This window comes from Ranitomeya imitator, chromosome 1 (genome assembly GCF_032444005.1).
Source record: "Ranitomeya imitator isolate aRanImi1 chromosome 1, aRanImi1.pri, whole genome shotgun sequence".
Taxonomy (NCBI): domain Eukaryota; kingdom Metazoa; phylum Chordata; class Amphibia; order Anura; family Dendrobatidae; genus Ranitomeya; species Ranitomeya imitator.
The window spans coordinates 867,747,934-867,762,943 of record NC_091282.1 but is presented as its reverse complement, the minus strand read 5'-3'; the positions used below and the strand labels follow the sequence as shown (position 1 = coordinate 867,762,943).

At 43.0% G+C, this 15,010-nt stretch overlaps 1 protein-coding gene across 4 annotated transcripts in view; it reads left to right on the top strand.

Annotated features, from left to right (window-relative positions):
- Positions 1-15,010, top strand: part of CSGALNACT1 (chondroitin sulfate N-acetylgalactosaminyltransferase 1) — a 503,870-nt gene that overhangs the window by 242,095 nt on the left and 246,765 nt on the right. For 2 of the 4 annotated variants that reach the window (XM_069742516.1, XM_069742543.1), the window contains exon 4: positions 10,232-10,306. The exons of the other annotated variants lie outside the window; for them this stretch is intronic. The gene's annotated coding sequence lies outside the window, so the exon portion shown is untranslated. The remainder of the gene's footprint in view (positions 1-10,231; positions 10,307-15,010) is intronic. 4 annotated transcript variants of the gene reach the window in all.

Below are 15,010 nucleotides of genomic sequence, written 5' to 3'. Positions count from 1 at the left end.
TCACCACCCCATCATTGTTCTCCCCACCACACTTGTGTCCTCTCCACCACCCCTGTGTTCTCTCCACCACCCCATCATTGCTATCCCCCCCACACCTGTGTCTTCTCCACCATCTCATCATTGTTCTCCTCTATCCCAATTGTTCTTCCTCCACCGCACATCATTGTCCTCTCCTCTTCCCCACCATTGTTCTCCCCACCACATCTCAGTGCCCTCCCCACCACCCTATCATTGTTTTCATCCACCACACCTCAATGTCTTCACCACCCCCATCATTGTTCTCCCCAAACACATCTGTGTCCTCTCCACCACCCCATCATTGTTCTCCCTTACCACACCTGTGTCCTCTCAACCACTCCATCATTGTGCTCCCCTACCACACCTGTGTCATCTACCCCACCTTGATCATTGTTCTCCCCAACCCATCATTGTCCCATCTACCGCATCATTGTCTTCTCCACTACCCCATCATTGTTCTCCTACATGACACCTCAGTGTCCTCTCCCCCACCAGAACTCAGTGTCCTCTCCCCCACCTACATCATTGTTCTCACCTACCACACCTCAGTGTCCTCTCCTCCACCCCATCATTGTTCTCCCTTACCACACCTGTGTCCTCTCAACCACTCCATCATTGTGCTCCCCTACCACACCTGTGTCATCTACCCCACCTTGATCATTGTTCTCCCCACCCCATCATTGTCCTATCCCTACCCCATCATTGTCCTCTCCACTACCCCATCATTGTTCTCCTACATGACACCTCAGTGTCCTCTCCCCCACCAGAACTCAGTGTCCTCTCCCCCACCTACATCATTGTTCTCACCCACCACCCCATCATTCTTCTCCCCACCACACCTGGGTTTTCTCACTACCCTCATCACTTCATCACTGTTCTCACCCATCAAAGCTGTGTCCTTTCCACCACCCCATCATTGTTATCCCCCACCACACCTGTGTCCTCTCCACCATCCCATCATTGTTCTCCTCTATTCCAATTGTTCTTCCTCCACCGCACATCAGTGTCCTCTCCTCTTCCCCATCATTGTTCTCCCCACCACACCTCAGTGACCTCCCCACCACCCTATCATTGTTTTCACCCACTACACCTCAATTTCTTCACCACCCCATCATTGTTCTCCCCCACCACACTTGTGTCCTCTCCACCACCCCTGTGTTATCACCACCACCCCATCATTGCTATCCTCCACCACACCTGTGTCCTGTTCACCATCCCATCATTGTTCTCCTCTATCCCAATTGTTCTTCCTCCACTGCACATCAGTGTCATTCTCCTCTACCCCACCATTGTTCTCCCCACCACACCTCAGTGCCCTCCCCACCACCCTATCATTGTTTTCATCCACCACACCTCAATGTCTTCACCACCCCCATCATTGTTCTCCCCAAACACATCTGTGTCCTCTCCACCACCCCATCATTGTTCTCCCTTACCACACCTGTGTCCTCTCAACCACTCCATCATTGTGCTCCCCTACCACACCTGTGTCATCTACCCCACCTTGATCATTGTTCTGCCCAACCCATCATTGTCCTATCTACTGCATCATTGTCTTCTCCACTACCCCATCATTGTTCTCCTACACGACACCTCAGTGTCCTCTCCCCCACCAGAACTCAGTGTCCTCTCCCCCACCTACATCATTGTTCTCACCTACCACACCTCAGTGTCCTCTCCTCCACCCCATCATTGTTCTCCCTTACCACACCTGTGTCCTCTCAACCACTCCATCATTGTGCTCCCCTACCACACCTGTGTCATCTACCCCACCTTGATCATTGTTCTCCCCACCCCATCATTGTCCTATCCCTACCCCATCATTGTCCTCTCCACTACCCCATCATTGTTCTCCTACATGACACCTCAGTGTCCTCTCCCCCACCAGAACTCAGTGTCCTCTCCCCCACCTACATCATTGTTCTCACCCACCACCCCATCATTCTTCTCCCCACCACACCTGGGTTTTCTCACTACCCTCATCACTTCATCACTGTTCTCACCCATCAAAGCTGTGTCCTTTCCACCACCCCATCATTGTTATCCCCCACCACACCTGTGTCCTCTCCACCATCCCATCATTGTTCTCCTCTATTCCAATTGTTCTTCCTCCACCGCACATCAGTGTCCTCTCCTCTTCCCCATCATTGTTCTCCCCACCACACCTCAGTGACCTCCCCACCACCCTATCATTGTTTTCACCCACTACACCTCAATTTCTTCACCACCCCATCATTGTTCTCCCCCACCACACTTGTGTCCTCTCCACCACCCCTGTGTTATCACCACCACCCCATCATTGCTATCCTCCACCACACCTGTGTCCTGTTCACCATCCCATCATTGTTCTCCTCTATCCCAATTGTTCTTCCTCCACTGCACATCAGTGTCATTCTCCTCTACCCCACCATTGTTCTCCCCACCACACCTCAGTGCCCTCCCCACCACCCTATCATTGTTTTCATCCACCACACCTCAATGTCTTCACCACCCCCATCATTGTTCTCCCCAACCACATCTGTGTCCTCTCTACCACCCCATCATTGTTCTCTCTTACCACACCTGTGTCCTCTCAACCACTCCATCATTGTGCTCCCCTACCACACCTGTGTCATCTACCCCACCTTGATTATTGTTCTCCCTAACCCATCATTGTCCTCTCCCCACCCCATCATTGTCCTATCCCTACCCCATCATTGTCCTCTCCACTACCCCATCATTGTTCTTCTACACGACACCTCAGTGTCCTCTCCCCAACCAGAACTCAGTGTCCTCTCCCCCACCTACATCATTGTTCTCACCTACCACACCTCAGTGTCCTCTCCTCCACCCTCATCATTGTTCTCACCCACCACCCCATCATTCTTCTCCCCCCCACACCTGGGTTTTCTCACCACTCTCATCACTGTTCTCACCCATCAAAGCTGTGTCCTCTCCACCACCCCATCATTGTTCTCCCACACTATGCCTGTGTCCTCTCCCTCACCCTTTAATTGTTCTCCCCACCACACCTGTCTTCTCCAGCACCCGATCATTGTTCTCCCCCACCACCCCATCATTGTTCTCATACACCACACCTGTGTCCTCTCCCCATCCTCATGATTGCTGTACCCCACCACCCCCATAATTTTTCTCCCCACCACACCTCAGTGTCCTCTCCCCCATCATCATCATCATTGTTCTCCCCACCCTCGTCATTGTTTTCCCCCAGCACACCTCAGCCTCCTCTCCCAAGACATTGAGCTGTGGTAGGGGAGAACAAAAAACACACTTATCTCTGTCTGTTCCCCGGAGCATTGTCGTGGCCGGCAACTTTCTCTGGAGCATTGTCGTGGCCGGCAACTTTCTCTCTGACACAGGCAAGCGATGCTTGTTGACGTTATCAAGTCACTTGCCTGTGTCAGGGAGAAAGCGCCAGGCATGAAGCACAGGATGGATCCCTGCTGCTCCGCTGATATTCTCACCTGTAGGCAACACAGCTGCAGGGATCGCTCCCTGCCCGTCATGTATGATAAGGGAAATCTGGCCATGGGCACTCCGGAACCTTGGGTTCTGTGAAATAGGCCTGATTGCCCTCAATACTAGCCTTCCTGCAAGGGCCCCCCTCCACCACCGTCCCCTGTGCAGCTGCGCCGGCTGCATCTGTGGTATTTCTGTGTATCTATTATGTATCTATCTCTATCTATCTGTATCTATCTTGAAATATATGCAGTATATAATGTGGTGAAGGATATTTGCTTGGAAAACTATGCTTAAATGACAGAGAATTACTCTATGTAAAAGCTCATGTTAAAATTGCATTGCAATCGGATCGTATTCACATTAAATCGGATGTCATTCAGATGCTAGATGATAAAAATCTGATTTTATGTAAATAACCAAACCGGAAGGCACCATCAATAGTTAAACGGGGTCATCCTGAAGCATGTGAACCAAGTACGAATCAAAAAAAGTCAGAAAAAGAACATGCCATAAAACAGGGACCACCATAGAAATAACAATGTGTATTGAAGAATACAAAAAAAGCCAAAAAGCCATTTAAAACCAATTTTCAGGTACATACCCATAGATGGAAATTGGCCTAACAGACAACAATGCACAAAACTAAGTATGTAGGCGTCTACAATATAGACTATATAGTAAAACACTGAGCTCTGGTCACTGTATAAAGACAAATGCTTTGGCACCAAGTACACACTTACTTATACTAGAAATACCTCTGAGATTTTTTTTTGCGCATAATATAACCAGCCAAATCTGATGTACAAAACTTACTAAATATGAATAAGGGAGCTGATTAAACTAAATCATATCAAAGATACTCAACAGTATCAAAGCCAGAAGTACAAAGTGCTTTTTATTCGCAAGGTTTCGGCATTGGGTGTTTTTTGTTTTATTTTTGCTAGAAAGATCCATTGCAAGCAACCCCATGTGAACATACCCGAGGGGTCAGTATTGCTGTTGCAATATCTCATACCACTTAAATTTAGTGAAGCCAGACTTAGATCACTATAGATCACTATAATTTGCTGTACTAGATTTTGAAATTGACCTAAGCACTGAATGGCACCTTATTCATTATTGGATACAGGTATTTTGTTTTTGTTTTTCTTTCCTTTTTTTTTCATTTTACAGTATCCAAGCTGTTTTTACACTTGCATTTAAAGAGTAACCATTTTCATTTTTTTATTTCATAAATCAATAGCACACGTGAAAATAAGCAACTTTGTAATAGATCTTATCAGAGAGATCTGCTTCTTTCTGTGACAGAATTGATTATTTATTATCACAATTCTCAATTCTGAGGTCAAATCTGTATTCGGTGAAGACAGACGTTCCCATTACGGAGATACAAGATGACCGTTGTCATGGTTGAAGCCCTGCTATACTGTATATACTACAAGTGATCAGACGATCGCAGATTCAAGTACTATTAAATGCAGTACAAATTGAAAGAAAAAATAAAAAATATGAAAAAAAATAAAACAAAACACAAGTTTAAATCACCCCACTTTTATCCCATTCAAAATAAAACAAGTGTGGTACGGACACTGACATCTCCAGTACTGTTTTTTCCGGTACCAGAAATATCAGGACATGTGAAACCGGCCTAAACTCGCACACATCACTGATTGACAGCTTTCGGTGTGTACTGTATATTGACAGAAATCTGCTAATCAGTGGTGTAGCAAGTGACACATCACTAGAATTGGGCTCTTAGCTCCTACATCATGCTGTTCTCAGGTCATACAGCGTTAAAAAGGGCACGGTATTCTGAGCACCGCTAGATCTACAGATGATTGAATCAAAACGACATACCAGCAAGTGATACATCACCGTGTGCATATAACCAGTTATGTTTTAAATTAATCAGCTTTGTTTTTGATACTTCTTGGTATCTGGTTTTGATAAAGCTTGATATAGTTATGTGTAGGTTACATAGACTTTTACTTATTTTTTGCAGCGGAGACGCATGAACAATGCATGTGGTTTTTTTATTCGAGGATTTAATGCATCTAATGCAATTCTAGAGGGAGACTTGAAAACTGAAAGACACGGAGTCAAACCAGTCTGTCTATAGTAAGTGCAAATATCTTTATTGTTACATAATGCAACATTAAAAAAATATATATATTTTCAAACAGATTGAAAAGTAGTACAAAGGCATTAGGGTAGATCATGAAAGGGGAGTGGGGCTGGGAGTCTGGAGTCACACAGGGCTCCACATAGGTAAGAACCACTCCTGAACCAGTTACTTTTTTCTCGACCTCTTAAAGGTGTACTAACATAGTTATTAACCTGGGTATACTTTTTCAGGAACATGATTCCCCCGATCCTTACATTATAAAGCTGTGTTGACCACAGACTTTCTTTACCTGAGTCTTTCATGATCTACCCTAATGCCTTTGTACTCCTATTCATTCTGTTTGAAAAGAATTTAAAAAAATGTTGTATTATCTAACAATAAAGATATTTGCACTTACTTTAGACAGATTGGTTTGGCTCCATATCTTTCAATGTTCAAGTGCATTAACAGGAGTGTTCTGATGCCTTATGATATCTCCCTATGTGGTTATTAGGCCCTTTATAACAGTTCTTGTGATGATTAGTGATGAGCGAATATACTCGTTACTCGAGATTTTCCGGGCACACTCGGGTGTCCTCCGAGTATTTTTTAGTGCTCGGAGATTTAGTTTTTATCACCGCAGCTGAATGATTTACATCTGTTAGCCAGCTTGATTACAACCCGATGTTTACCCTGGTTACCAGCGTAAACGTAAAAAAAAAAAAACACTACATACATACCTTCCGCTGTCTGTCCTCTGGTGCTGTGCTTCTCTGCACTCCTTTGCACTGACTGTGAGCACAGCGGCCGGAAAGCAGAGCGGTGACGTCACCGCTCTGCTTTCCGGCCGCTGTGCTCACAGCCAGTGCAGGAGGAGTGCAGAGAAGCACAGCGCCGGGGACAGACAGCGGTAGGTAAGTATGTACTGTTTTTTTTTTTTTTACTTTTACGCTGGTAACCAGGGTAAACATCGGGTTACTAAGCGCGACCCTGCGCTTAGTTACCCGATGTTTACCCTGGTTACCAGTGAAGACATCGCTGGATCGGTGTCACACACACCGATCCAGCGATGTCAGCTGGAGATCCAGCGACGAAATAAAGTTCTGAACTTTCTTCAGCGACCAACGATCTCCCAGCAGGGGCCTGATCGTTGGTCGCTGTCACACATAACGATTTCCTTAACGATATCGTTGCTACGTCACAAAAAGCAACGATATCGTTAACGATATCGTTAAGTGTGACGGTACCTTAAGTCAGTTTGCACTATGGTCAGGGGTCAGTTATATCTGGTTCCATTTATATATTACCAGTAACAGCCATAATCTATGAATGTTATCTCAATGTGCCAATAGACCCCACAATCTCCTGTTTAGTTACTCCGACTGGTTTATTTGCATAAGAATTTGCATTCTAAGCTGTTAATTAAACTCTAACATCTATGTTGATATGCATGCCTGTGTAGATAATATATTGGTATTACATTTTATAAAGGAAGTGAAATCCACAAGACTTTTCAAACTGTAGAGGCAGAAATACATCCTTCTATTCCTTCTTTTTTCTCTTAATTCAATTATTTTAATAATGTAACTGATAATCCATAATGCTAAAAATTTAAATACCCAACTTTCCAGAACTTTACTGACCTTTCCCAGCGCCTGTGCACTGCAGTACTTTGCTCTGACCTCAATAGGGCAGATAATGTACGCCTGTGCCGGAGCCGCGGCAGGAAGCAAAGAAGAGGACGTCATCGTATGAAGATGGGAGGCGCCGGACCGGATCGCGACACCCATCGGACCGGACCGCTTCTGGGTGAGTATAATCTAACTTGATTTTCTTCTCTTTCAGGTTACATCGGGAGCTTATCTACAGCATTACAGAATGCTGTAGATAAGCCCCTGATGCGGTGGCCTTTGCTTATAGGCGAATTTTGGGGTGAAAGATTCCCTTTAAAGAGTACCTATCAATCATGTGGCTGCCCTTTTTATTTCAGAAAACAGTGTACAACCACTGACGGTAACTTCTTAGTAAATGATACAGTTTGCTAGATCATGTGACATCTCCCAGAACCCTGCAGTTCATTCCTGACATGCTAGAAAGTCAGGTCATTTTTTTTGGTTAAGGTACCGTCACACTTAGCAACGCTGCAGCGATACTGACAACGATCCGGATCGCTGCAGCGTCGCTGGAGAGCTGTCACACAGACCGCTCTCCAGCGACCAACGATGCCGGTAACCAGGGTAAACATCGGGTAACTAAGCGCAGGGCCGCGCTTAGTAACCCGATGTTTACCCTGGTTACCATCCTAAAAGTAAAAAAAACCAAACACTACATACTTACCTACAGCCGTCTGTCCTCCAGCGCTGTGCTCTGCACTCCTCCTGTACTGTCTGTGTGAGCACAGCGGCCGGAAAGCAGAGCGGTGACGTCACCGCTCTGCTTTCCGGCTGACCGACGCTCACAGCCAGCACAGGAGGAGTGCAGAGCACAGCGCTGGAGGACAGACAGCGTTAGGTAAGTATGTACTGTTTGTTTTTTTTACTTTTAGGATGGTAACCAGGGTAAACATCGGGTTACTAAGCGCGGCCCTGCGCTTAGTTACCCGATATTTACCCTGGTAACCAGTGAAGACATCGCTGGATCGGTGTCACACACGCCGATCCAGCGATGTCTGCGGGGAGTCCAGCGACCAAATAAAGTTCTGGACTTTCTTCCCAGACCAGCGACAGCACAGCAGGGGCCTGATCGCTGCTGCCTGTCACACTGGACGATATCGCTAGCGAGGACGCTGCAACGTCACGGATCGCTAGCGATATCGTCTAATGTGACGGTACCTTTAAAGTTCACTAGACCTCTGAACTGAAGGTTTAGAGAGTAATGTCTAGTAAAGTGCATGTTAGTATTGTTAGAGGTTGTTCACTACCTGGACAACCCCTTTTTAACACACATAGACCCCCCCACTGTAAAAGATACTCACCTCCTGCATCAGTGCCGTCCCAGTGGGCACCTGGTATCCCCGGGCTCACGTAACTTTGTTATGCTACATGAGCACTGCAGTTAATCTGCACTCACAATATTTCCACTTGTCTGAGATTCTTCTGGTGGAAGTGTGTCACGTGAGCCCCAAAAGACCCGGCACTGACATCGCAGGCCCAGTGCTGGTGCAAGAGGTGAGTATGTTATTTTTATTTCACAAGGGGAATGGGTGCTTATTTTAACAAGGAGTTGCTCAAGTAGTTGCCAACCCCTTTAAATTGTTCAATAATATTGTATTTTTCTTAAAGATACATGGAACGTCTCAGCTTACCTTTATTGTGTCATTAGACTTGTGGTTCCTGAACTACATCAGCTACTGGTTATGCGACTGTGGCCAGGTATGCCTGCCTGGGACTACGTATATTGCCTGATTAGTTGCAGTGTTCCAGAGTAAATCTAGCCATACACGTTAGATGGTTGTTTGGTCGACCACCATGCCTACATACACTTTACACCGGCAGCCGAACCTGTTGATATCAGCGGAGTCAGTTGCCATTAATCTAGTGTGTCCATTAATCTAGTGTGTGGGGACTTATATCTTACCATGATGCAGTTGCACAGCCAATGTCTCATTAATACTGTGTGGTTTGTGCAGCATGACCTAAGTTTATCTTGAATATATAATTTATGATAAATTGTGCAATTGTTGCAGTATGTTGTAAGCATTCACGTAACCATAGGAAATTACCTTTCCTTAGAACTTTACGTGTATAACAACCAGTAAAACCAGTACACAGTAAAAACAAATAGAACTGTGCCAATAATGTCTGTGAAGCACGTTGGAAATAATGGCGCTATATAAATGAGTAAAATAAATAAAACTGTGGGCTCAATGGCAGCAGGATAGGAGAGGATAAAAGTCTAAATGACCTTCTGCATTTTGTTGGTAACATTCCTCACTATTAGATAACATCACTTTTAGCTTTTCGGCCGCCTGTTTACCTAGCGATGTCACCTTTATTTATAGGAATCGTATCATGGGTAATGACGCCGTAAATTCACTCTAAGACTGAACCATACAGAGCATTTTTCATTTATAGAGCACTAAACATGTGTAATTTCATATGTGGGCATTTCACTAATTACGGTACTGCTAGTTAGTAATGCAGGATATTTTTCTGCGCCGTGCTTTTTGATATGCCATTAATCTTTGCCATATTCTAACAGAATGAATGATAGATTTGGATGTTTCTTGAATCAGATCAATGTAAGTGGGTTTTGTATTGTCTAGATTAGAAACACCCTCTTTGGGCAGGTATTAGCGGGTGGACTGATGTTTGCCTGACTGCTATTTGTAGTTGTGTTTCATTTTCGGGAGGATATTACATGGGTAGCCTGCTGATTTTCAAAGATTAAGATGTAATGCTTTATTTGCAGAGGACTGGTATATCCAGTAGATTACATTCGACTACTTATCCTTTTTAATATTATTATTATTATTTATTATTATAGCGCCATTTATTCCATGGCGCTTTACATGTGAGGAGGGGTATACATAATAAAACAAGTACAATAATCTTATCCTTTTTAATATGTAAAATCTGCAATTCTGGTAAAAATAATTGTGCAGTATTAGACAAAACTTATGTTGCATTTTTTCTTGACCTTTTCTAGAAATGCCTTTCCAGGGTTGAAAGGCAAAACCATTCTCTGAAAATCTGTTCCTTCTACCTCTCTACCATTGAATAAGTAAGTAAATATCAATGAAATGCAACATGTGAACTTTTATAGCTCAATTTAAGGATCAGCAATTCCAACTGTCTTGAGTTTATAAAAAGAGCTAAAAAAATATATGAAAGCATTAATTTATCCACGTGTTTTAGTAGCTTTTCTTATTTTAAAACGATATCATAAACTAGTGTGAATATTTTGTGGTTTTTCAGTCTATCTATCCTAACATAGATATCTGTTAACCAGCATGATTATTAATTCTGTTTTATGACCACTGTAATTAAACTCAAAAGGTATTGGCCCTAATAAACAGCGAGAGAGTTTAAAATAAAAAAGTTATTGGTTAATGCAACTTAACCCAATAAAATTGATAAATAATTGGGTTATCTTATGCTATTGGGTTATTTATTAAAAATGAGCGGTACCGTATATACTCGAGTATAAGCCGACCCGAGTATAAGCCGAGACCCCTAATTAATACATTGTTCATGGTCCTCTTATGTCCGTGTCTGCCACTGAAAATCTAATATATATGAAATATCTGTATAAGGACAATAAGGACACTTTGAATATAGTTGATTGTTTCACACAATGGAGTTTTGTACAAGCAAAAGGTCTAAATACCTATCTAATCAGAATGCACAGGGTCAATAGTAAAGGCCTTGAGATGTTAATCAGTTTACATGCAAGAAAGGTGTTCTAAGAGCACAAACATTTTCCACCTGTAGGTCAAATACTAGGAGTGATATCAACTGGCCAGCATGTCTCCACTTTGTGTGATTTCAATACAGTCTGCTAAAGAAAGATAATCAAAATGCTAAGTACAGGAAGATAGGACATCATGATTCTTTGTGCGCAAATTGGAGGGAAAGACCACAGGCTGATCACAACAATTCTTTGATCATATGGTGAGACATAGTGTCTCCTAATTGGAGGTGGGAGTACACAGCTGGAGTCCCAAACTATGGTTTAAAAGACCTAAAATGACTCAGAAAATAAATAAAAGAGCATTTAGGGATGTACCATAGAGGGAAGACATCCCAAGTCATAGCAAGGAAGGAGCCATTCCAAAGAGGACATTCCAAGGAGTAATGAGGACCACAGCAAGGTGGCATATAAAGGGGGCACCAGGCGAGATACTGACAAGACTGACTGGAGCTAAAGACCTGATTGTGTGAAGGGTTCCTTTCTGGTAACTATGACATTATTGAAAGTATTGCACATTTGTGGTAATTAGTGTATGCTCTCTGCTGCTTCTTCTGACATATTATGATCATTTGTTATTATATCTATCATGTAATAGGGGGCGGGCTTTATTTCTATGGCTAGCATTTTTAGGTTTCGTCAAGCAAGCTGAGAATGATGGCTGCAAAAGTGGAGAGATCATTGGAATGGGAGCAGTACAAACTTTGTGCGTGGAAATGCATTTACCCTGAACTAGACTACAGCTGCTTGTATTATATATATATATATATATATATATTTATATATATATATATATGTATATATATATATGTATCCATCTGCCCAGGACTGTACCCAAATTTGTGTACTCTGCAACTACTTGTTTGTTTGGTTTTTATAATATACTAGATGGTGGCCCGATTCTAACGCATCGGGTATTCTAGAATATGTATGTATATAGCAGCCACATACTATATAGCACAGGCTGCGTAGTATATAGGAGCCATGTAGTATATAGCATACAAATAGTAAGTGGCCTGTGCTATATAGTATGTGGCTGCTATATACATACATACATATTGTAGAATACCCGATGCGTTGTATATAACACAGCCCACGCAGTATCTAACACAGGCCACTTAGTATACAGCAGCCTTGTAGTATATAACACTGCCCACGCAGTATATAGCAGCCATGTAGTATATAGTACTGTCCATGTAGTATATAGCAGCCATGTAGTATATAGAACTGCCCACGTAGTATATAGCAGCCATTTAGTATATAGTACTGCCCACGTAGTATATAGCAGCCATGTAGTATATAGTACTGTCCACGTAGTATATAGCAGCCATGTAGTATATAGTACTGTCCACGTAGTATATAGCAGCCATGTAGCATATAGTACTGCCCACGTCGTATATAGCAGCCTTGTAGTATATAGTAGTGCCCACGTAGTATATAGCAGCCATGTAGTATATAGTACTGTCCACGTCGCATATAGCAGCCATGTAGTATATAGTACTGCCCATGTAGTATATAGCAGCCATGTAGTATATAGTACTGTCCACGTAGTATATAGCAGCCATGTAGTATATAGTACTGCCCATGTAGTATATAGCAGCCATGTAGTATATAGTACTGCCCACGTAGTATATAGCAGCCATGTAGTATATAGTACTGCCCACGTAGTATATAGCAGCCATGTAGTATATAGTACTGCCCATGTAGTATATAGCAGCCATGTAGTATATAGTACTGCCCACGTAGTATATAGCATCCATGTAGTATATAGTACTGCCCACGTAGTATATAGCAGCCATGTAGTATATAGTACTGCCCACGTAGTATATAGCAGCCATGTAGTATATAGTACTGCCCACGTAGTATATAGCAGCCATGTAGCTCGCGCAGTATTTAGCAGTGTGGGCACATATTCCTGTTAAAAAAAAAAATATAAGTAAAATAAAAAATATTTACATACTCACCCCCTGGGATCCAGTGGCGATGGGCGCGCGGCTGTCGCCATCTTCCGTTCGCAGGATGCATTGCGAAATAACCTAAAAGACTTAGCGGTCTCGCGAGACCACTAAGTCTTCTGGGAAATTTCGCAATGCATCACTGGGAAAGGATGATGGCGGCAGGCGCGAGCGGCTCGGTGGACTACGGAGGGTGAGTATAGCAGGTTTTTTTTTTTTATTATTTTTAACATTACATCTTTTTTACTATTGATGCCGCATAGGCAGCATCAATAGTAAAAAGCTGGGGACACACAGGGTTAATAGCGGCGGTAACGGAGTGCGTTACCTGCGGCATAACGCGGTCCGTTACCACCGGCATTAACCCTGTGTGAGTGGTGACCGGAGGGGAGTATGCGGGCGCCGGGCACTGACTTCGGGGAGGAAGGAGCGGCCATTTTCTTCCGAACTGTGCCCATTGCTGATTGGTCGTGGCTGTTTTGCCGCGACCAATCAGCGACTTGGATTCCATGACAGACAGAGGCCGCGACCAATGAATATCCGTGACAGAAAGACAGAAGTGACCCTTAGATAATTATATAGTAGATATATACTATTATATCTATCTGTCTATTGATATATATATCATATTAAAAAAAGAAAAAAACAAGCAGTCACAGAATATGCGGTTCAAATTTGCAAAGATTTATTAGCAAGAAAGCAAGAGAGACTATGGCTGTATTGGAGACCCTTTTTTTTAACTGAACATCAGCAAACAGTTATAGATTCTCACTAGTGATGAGTGAATATACTCATTACTCATGATTTCTCGAGCATGCTCGGGGGTCCTCCGAGTATTTTTTAGTGCTCGGAGATTGTTTTCCTCATCTCAGCTGAATGATTTACATCTGTTAGCCAGCATAAGTACATGTGGGGGTTGCCTGGTGGCTAGGGAATCCCCACATGTGCTTATGCTAGCTAACAGATGTAAATCATTCAGCTGCGGCAAAAAAAACTAAATCTCCAAGCACTAAAAAATACTCAGAGGACCCCTGAGCATGCTCGGGAAATCTCGAGTAACAAGTATATTCGCTCATCACTAATCCTCACAGATAATGTGAAATGATTAAGAATAATGGGGGGTATAGTTTTAGGTGAGGCAGGGCTGTGCTTACTTGCATAACATGATTTTATGACTGTAGAAATTATTTAAGTTTAACTACTCATCAATAACACCAGCATTTTGGAGATTTTCACATGTTATTTTGGATCTTGGAAAATCCCTTTAACTGAGCAGATTTATTTATTTTTTCTTCGGATCACACAGAGTACTCAGATATATGATATTTTTTTAAAGAATGTTTGATTTGAGTATATTTTTAAAGCAATACGACCATTTTGAAGTGAAGGAAATCATGCTTTTACCTGCACGGTCTCTAGGCAGGAATACACTTTTATATATTTAGGGCTAAAGAACATTGCAGAATTGGAGCTTCACAACAGTCTATACTAAATTTGTTTTTTATATGGAGGTGTCTTCTGTCAGGTACTGTCAGGTTCTATATTATCAAATTACTGTTCAATAATCATTGGGGTTTTTTTTGCATAAGACCTTAATTTTGGTAGTTGTATCAATAATGTTTCGGCATCTGTATATGAACGTGACTAATTATTGGAACTAGTTTATTTGATTGATTAATAAAATTCATTTGCTGAAAATGGTATCTGACCTGCAGGCAGGGTGTTAAAGAGTAGGAGGAGCTGATCAGATTGATGTTCATTGTTGTTGGAACAATTTCACTAAAATTAAAGGTACCTTCACACTAAACGATATCGCTAGCGATCCGTGACGTTGCAGCATCCTGGCTAGCGATATCGTTTAGTTTGACACACAGCAGCGATCAGGCCCCTGCTGTGATGTCGCTGGTCGGGGCTAGAAGGCCAGAACTTTCTTTGGTCGCTGGCTCTCCCGCTGACATCGCTGAATCGGCGTGTGTGACACCGATTCAGCGATGTCTTTGCTGGTAACCAGGGTAAACATCGGGTTACTAAGCGCAGGGCCGCGCTTAGTAACCCGATGTTT